Below are 6,454 nucleotides of genomic sequence, written 5' to 3' on the forward strand. Positions count from 1 at the left end.
CTGGGGGTGCACAAGTAGAGTTGGAAGAGGACACAGCCAGGACAGCTGACTCCAGATGACCCAAGGGATATCCCACACCATATGGAATCATGCTGAACGATAAAACCGGGAGGGGTGGGAGGGGTAGTTGGCCAGGGAGCGGCACTGATCACTGGCTGGGCATATGCTGATTGGTGGTAAGCACAAACTTCCTTCTTCCAACTGCAGTTCTAATCCATCCACAATGCTCTTCCCAAAAATTACCCACTTAAGGTGGAGCTACTGCAACAATCCGAAAGTGTTTCAAACCATACGCCTCAAAACTCATACAGACGTGTAACAAAAAACTTGCATATAATTCACACCAGCCAAATGCTACCTTAGGCTTTATACATTGCGGTCAAGTTACTGGTGAGTCATCTGAACACGGCATCTGACTGAGTATGCTCTTAGCCTCCAGCAAAACAAAGCAGAGAAAAAGTATGTCTTGTTAGGATGTGAGCAAACTGTTGGACTGAGGAACATGGCTGATACGAGTTCAAACTGCTGAACACAAAGGTCTTACAGAGTCCTAGGTTTAGGTTCTACAGCTGCTGCTTCCCACAGGATTCCCTAGTGTGAGCTGAGAGAGCTGGGATTAGCAGTTGCAAAAAAAAAAAAAAAAAAGAATCTGCTTGATAGGAGTCTAAATGTTACACAGGGGAAGATACAAAAGTCTGACAATAATACCATGTTCTAACTAAAGTAAACACAAAGACAATTTAAGCAACTGTTTTATCTCGATCCAGCTGCCTTTTGGCAGTCTGAAGGTAACAAGTTTAAACAAGCGGAAAAATAAGCAAAGGTAAGTAGAAATACCTGTGGCTTCTTCAACCAAAAGAGGAGACATCTTGTCTAAAAGATTTGCCCGTGCAAGAAGCCTGTGGAAAACGAGACCAAACGAACTGGGTAAAAACGCTTAAAATCCTACTCTGAATCTGCCGCCTTTTGTGCTTGTAGCAGCCACTTCTAAGTGCATATTCACACCCGAGTTTATCCTAGACCCTGCCTAGAAATACACTGGATAGAAAATTCAGTTCCCTCCACTGTACAAAACTGTAAAGCTCTTATACATTTTTGAGTTTTTTTTTTTGGTTGTTTTGGTTTGTTTTTGTTGTTTAGTTTTTTTGTTTTGGTTTGGTTTGGGTTTTTTTGTTGTTGTTTGGGGATTTTTTGGTGGCGGTGGTGGTTGTTGTTGTTTTGGGTTTTTTTGTGTCACTGGCTTTGGTTTAGAAACTTGTGTCTTATGGAACTGATCCAGCGAACAGTAATGCATGTAATTAACCGGTTGGGAATATTGGGACTTATTAAAATACTTCGGAACTCTCTTCAATATCTTGTCACGCTCCTCACAGTTCTGAAATCGTCACAGAGAGCCGTTGCAAGAATAGAGAAAATGCATTTCGAGGAGCAGGAGTTTGACAGGAACAGAAGGCCCCCCGTAAGCCCGTAAGGGCAGTTTTGAAAAACCTCCACCTAGGAAATACAGGAGCTTCTCACCACGCTTCAGGACGATGACTTTGTCTACGGCGGCGCAGTTACTCAAGCACAGCCGCTGAGGCACACTTTGACACATCACCGTCGGTTCTCCCGGCTGCCTCCCGCCCCACGGACACCTCCCCCGCCACGGACACCACCCCCGTGGCTCGCCCCGTTTCTTGCGGAGGCGGGGTCGGAGCCAAGGGCGACAAATACCCGCCCCCGTACGGAGAGGGGCGGGCTAACTCCGGCTCGGCACGGGAGGAAGGATACGGCTCGGCTAGGCTCGGCTCCATCAGCGGTTCCTTTGTCCGCGATCATGTCGGAACCGGAGCTCTCGGCAGGTGGGTGGGCGGCGGGGAAGGCGCAGGGGATGGGGGTGGGGGATCCTGCCGGAGCCAGCGGCGCGGCGGAGGAGCGGGATGGGGATGTCTGCGAGGGGCTGCGGGGAGAGGGGCCCCACGGGCACCCGTGGCGTGGCAGTGCTGCCCGGAGGGCGCTGCTGGCGCTCGTGGGGATCCCGTCCGGAGGAGAAAGGGAACAGGGAAGGTGGGACGTGCGGAGCCAAAAGACGGCGGCGGCCGACGCGGAAATGAATGTGCGCGGAAATGGATCTGCACGCAAAGTCCAGCGCACCCCGGCGAAGGGAAAGTCCTGCCGCAGGGCGAGCGACGGGGAAAGATCGCCGATGTGTAGTAGGAGTTCAAGGAAAGAGAGGGCAGCAAAACTAGGGGGGTTGGGTGCATTACCTGATTTTTGATTCCTCTGAAGCAAGGAGAGATCTAAGGCAAGTAGTCCCATTGAGAGCAATCACGTTTTAGAACAAAGCTGTGTAAGACAAGCAGAAAACTTTCATGAATCATGGTAATTCAAGTAGTGTTTACTTGAATGAAGCTGCAATACAGACTCACAGAATCAGCCGGGTTGGAAAACACCTCTGAGATGCATCAAGTCCAACCCTTGACCCAACACTGCTGTGGTTACTAGGCCATGGCACTACGTGCCACATCCAGTCTCATCTTAAAAACCTCCAGGGATGGGGAATCCACCACTTGCCTGGGCAGCCCATTCCAATGCCTGATTACCCTCTCTATAAAGAATTTCTTCCTAATATCCAACCTAAACCTCCCTGACAGAGCTTAAACCCGTGCCCTCTTGTCTTACTGCTGGCTGCCTGGGAGAAGAGACCAACCCCCACCTGGCTACAACCTCCTCTCAGGTAGTTGCAGAGAGTGATGAGGTCACCCCTGAGCCTCCTCCAGACTAAACAACCTGAGCTCCCTCAGCCTCTCCTCATAGAACTTGTGTTCAGGTCCCTTCACTAGCTGGTTGCTCTTCTCTGGACCTGCTCCAGCACCTCAATGTCCTTCCTGAACTGAGGGGCCCAGAGCTGAACACAATACTCAAGGTGTGGCCTCACCAATGCAGAGTACAGGGGAAGGATCACTTCCCTGCTCCTGCTGGCCACACTGTTCCTGATCCAGGCCAGGATGCCATTGGCCTTCTTGGCCACCTGGGCACACTGCTGGCTCATGTTCAGCTTCCTGTCAATCCAAACTCCCAGGTCCCTTTCCGCCTGGCTGCTCTCCAGCCACTCTGTGCCCAGCCTGTAGCGCTGCAGGGGGTTGTTGTGGCCAAAGTGCAGGACCCGGCACTTGGCCTTGTTGAACCTCATCCCGCTGGAATCAGCCCAACTCTCCAGCCTATCCAGGTCCCTCTGCAGAGCCCTCCTGCCTTCCAGCTGATCGACACCCCCCCTCCCCCAACTTGGTGTCATCTGAAAATTTGCAAATGGTGGACTCAATCCCCTCATCTAAACCATCAATAAAGATATGAGAGTGGCAGTGAAAAGCTACAGACTAGGAACTGACTGAACAGAATTTGAATAACAGGAAAACCATATTTCCCTAGTTTCCTTTGGCCCAGAAATTCTGTTCCTCCTGTGTCTACATTACAGTATCTCCTGTCCTAAAGTCTGATAATAACTATAACATTTTATGATCTGTTTTTGGGCGAGTGCCTTGCCCCCCTCTTCTTAGGTTAAAGCAAAAGCATAAGCCATATCTCAGTTACCATATGCAAGAATGCAGTGTAAATTTAATATACAGATTGACTCTTTAAGATTTCTGCCTCCCTGTTATCAACAGAAGCACAGGTGTTGTTGCAGTGTTCTATCAACATTCATTTTTTAGCAATTCTAACATTAGTCTGATCTCCATGTTATGTTTCAAGCAAAAGAAATAGCTTTTTTTTTTTTGTGCATTCAGGATACGAGCATTAACTGTAAGACACCACAGCTGATCGATATTTGCCAGTGGGAAGCTTAAATGTAAAAAATAACACAGTCCTTTGAGCCAACCTCCTGTGCTTCAACATTAAGCTTCTAAAGCCAAGTCCAGATTTCTGCAAGTTTATTCTGGTGTCTTTATGAACTTTTCTCCTCCATCAACACAGAGCTATGTTATTTTTGCAAAAGGCTTTAATAACATGTGAAAAACAGATGTGAAAAGGTAATGTTGTATATATAAAGCAATTTGCAAAATATATGTGTATGTGACTCCTCTTCTAATTGCAGGCCACGTCCAGTTGGATAGCAGACCTATATTATCCACCAAAGGTATAGTATCTAGTTTTCATAATGTGTTAGTTAATCTCCAGCAGTAGAAGTTGTGATCTTATAGGCCACTGGTTAAGTGAAAGGAATACATATTTTGGCCTAACCATCTGCAGGTCTGTAGTTCTGCCCACTCCCAAGATGTGCACATTCCCCAGTGTTCCCACATTGTTGGCTTTATGTCCATTCTGTTACTGGAGACCCTTAGGTCTGTAATAGTTTAGCACTCGTGCATTTTTAAATAATATAAAATTGTAACTATTTAGAGACTCTTTAAAAAAATACAGCCAGGTAGTTACTTATATGCAGAGTCATGATCTCTGAATTATGCCTGTATAGGTACAGATGCACAGACAGATAGAAAATAGGCATGTCTTGATCATCTAAAATTCACACTGTGAGAGTCAGAACTTCAGAACAGCCTCCAAAAGCTGTGGGTGCAGACAAATGATAATGAAGCTGTGTAACTAACTGCATGCCTACTTACCTGATGTGTAAAGGAGCTTTTGGTTCCCACTAACAGCTAAACTTTAGGGCTGGATGCATAAGTTCAAATTGTTTCTGTTTAGTGAATGACTTTGTGGCTAAATCCCTTTTTATCTCTAACAGATGGAAATCAGAACTTCACGGAAGTAGATGCATTCCATACAAGGTAAAGTTCCGGCAGCAGACAGAGATGACCCATGGCATTGAAATCAGTGCAGGGGTTTTCGATTTTTTTTAAGAACGTGATGAGATTATTCAGTTCAACTCCACCAACTTACAGAACACGTTTCTAGTTTTAGCTACACCTGATGCAGAAGCACCCTTATTGTGAAGGCATGTGGAAGGAACCATTAGGAGTGGACTCCTTTTATGTTAGGCAATGTGCAGAGACTGTGGCAAAAATACCATCACAATCTCAGGAATAATTGGACAGACTTAGTAATGGAATCTAGCACAAGAATATATTCCTCTAGAAGGAGGGGAAAGGGACGATGGGATAGTGATTCCATTGATTTTTCCTGTTCCACCTTGCAACATCATCTAGCCCTGGAAACAGTAAACTACCTGCCTGATAACTCTATTTGCCTCACCCATTCAGGGAATGTAACTGAGCAGAGAAAGAACTATGGAGGGAATTATGCTTTAATGGTCATTCACAGGATCCAGGGACGTATTTGTCCAAAATTCCTAGCAGCCATGCACCTAGCCAAATCCTAAAGAAAAGAAATTGCCAAAATCTGAATAAATTCTGGTACTGGCACAGGTGAAATACCATTCATAAGTACAAGGCTAAAGTTTATAATCTTTGCATTTTATCGTGCTGAGTACTGAAACTGGGGAGAGTGTGATAAAGCACCCAGCTTCTTATACTTGTTATCCAGCCAACATTGTTGAAACCCCCAGACTTTAAACAGTCATCCAAAATTCCTGTTCTCTGAATTCTTATGTAGTCATTACCAAAAGATGTTTCATTAAGGGGCTTCTCACAATGAAGTGGAGAGACAGAAACATTTTATGGATAACTATAATAACTTTGTTGTGAAACAAAGCATTTTGCTGATGAAACTGTGATCTTGAAGTAGCATCTGCAGGCAAATACCCTGGCCAACTTCTTCTACTAATTGCACCAAACTTGAATATTCCATAGCGGGGAAAAAACAGTAACATGGCAAGAATGGCTCTGACTAGAGCCATTCTTAGAGTAACGTGACCTGGACTGTCATTCTGTACACCTGTTCTGTCCTTGCCAGTGGTGTTGCCAGAAGTGTTTTAGTTTCCATTTTCTGCAACAATAACCATCTTCAAAAGCAGAAAGACTGTCTGCTTTTGTCTCTCAAAATACAGCCATGTCAACATCTGGAAATGATCTTTTGGATCCAAGTGTTGGCATGACTGCGGGTCCACAAACAAGTCCAGGGCATGCTTTTACATGCTTCTATGTTGTGTTTTGCTCGTAAACCAATAAAATTACTTCCAAACACACAGGTACTCCATGCTTTTGTTGCTATGATATAGTCCTCTGCTTAGAAGCTGAGTAGGTCATTTATTCTGCCCTCTAGAACACCTCTGTCCTTCAGCCTTAGGATTTTGTTGGCTGGTTGGCTAAAAACTTAGATGAACAGTTGTATTATCATAGTTTTCATTTTCTTACGGTAAACAATAAACATTTGTTCTCCTTTTGCAAGATACGCTACTCTTAGCACCTCATCACCAGTTTATAGTCTATTGCTTATGATGTAAGACTTAATTTACTTAGGAGAACTTGAAGCAAACCGCAGACAGCTACAATTCCAAGTAAGTACAGGGGTACTATCCAATTATGTTAAAATAATATTTAGCTGAATGCATAACATGGAG

The 6,454-nt window shown here is 45.1% G+C and overlaps 1 long non-coding RNA gene across 1 annotated transcript; it reads left to right on the forward strand.

The window, feature by feature from the left end:
* Positions 1-1,793: 1,793 nt before the first annotated feature.
* LOC114073351 lies at positions 1,794-4,791 on the forward strand. Its single transcript, XR_003574313.1, has 3 exons — positions 1,794-1,841; positions 4,073-4,114; positions 4,721-4,791. It is a non-coding gene; the product is annotated as an uncharacterized LOC114073351 (long non-coding RNA).
* The last annotated feature ends 1,663 nt before the right edge of the window (positions 4,792-6,454 follow it).

This window comes from Empidonax traillii, unplaced genomic scaffold (genome assembly GCF_003031625.1).
Source record: "Empidonax traillii isolate 1590-97213 ecotype Southwest subspecies unplaced genomic scaffold, ASM303162v1 scaffold6154:size6454, whole genome shotgun sequence".
NCBI classification, from domain to species: Eukaryota; Metazoa; Chordata; class Aves; order Passeriformes; family Tyrannidae; genus Empidonax; species Empidonax traillii.